The sequence below is a fragment of the Malurus melanocephalus genome, unplaced genomic scaffold (genome assembly GCF_030028575.1).
Source record: "Malurus melanocephalus ecotype Western Australia unplaced genomic scaffold, MMel_1.1 scaffold_1116, whole genome shotgun sequence".
NCBI classification, from domain to species: Eukaryota; Metazoa; Chordata; class Aves; order Passeriformes; family Maluridae; genus Malurus; species Malurus melanocephalus.
In genome coordinates this window covers 63,859-64,955 of record NW_026624348.1, presented here as the reverse complement: position 1 = coordinate 64,955, position 1,097 = coordinate 63,859, and positions in this window count along the sequence as shown.

The window sequence follows — 1,097 nt, the reverse complement described above, 5'->3', positions numbered from 1 at the left end:
AAGAGCTGGGAGTGGATTTGTCATGGGAGAATCCCCTAAAAGGGAATGGGGAGTTCCCTGGGGCTCTGTACCTGTGCCAGGGAGAAGCTGCACTCATGGCTCTGTGATCAGCAGGAAAAACTGATCAATGAGCTGATCAATGAACTATGAATGAATGGATTGATTACCTGATAGATAACTGACCAATGAAGTGATGATCAATGAACTATCAATGAACTGTCAATGAATGGATTGATTAACTGATAGATAACTGATCAATGAAGTGATAGATGTGGTGAAAGATGTGGTGAAAGATGAACTGATCAATGAAGTGATCGATGAACGGATGGATGGATTCAATGATAGGATTGATTAATCAATCCAATGAATGGATTGATTAACTGATAGATAATTGATCAATGAAGTTATAGGTGCCGTGACAGATGAACTCATAGATGAACTGATCAATGGACTGGATCGATCGATGATCAATGAACTGATCAATGAATGGATTGATTAGCTGATAGATACCTGATCAATGAATTGATTGATGCAGTGATAGATGAATTGATCAATGAACTATCAGTGAATGGATTGATTAACTGAGAGATAACTGATCAATGAATTGATAGATGAACTGTTAGAAGAACTGATAGATTAACTGGTCAGTGAAGTGATCGATGAGCTGATAGATAACTGATCAATGAACTTTTAGATGAACTGATCAATGAACTTTTAGATGAACTGATCAATGAACTTTTAGATGAACTGATCAGTGAACTTTTAGATGAACTGATCAGTGAACTTTTAGATGAACTGATCAGTGAACTTTTAGATGAACTGATCAATGAAGTGATTTATGAACTAATCAATGAACTATCATTGAATGGATTGATTACCTGATAGATAATTGATCAATGAAGTGATTTATGAACTAATCAATGAACTATCATTGAATGGATTGATTAACTGATAGATAACTGATCAATGAAGTGATAGATACCATGGTAGATGAACTGATAGATGAACTGATCAGTGGACTGATTGATGAGCTGATCAATGAGCTGATAGATAACTGATCAATGAACTGTTAGATAAACTGATAAATGAATTAGTAG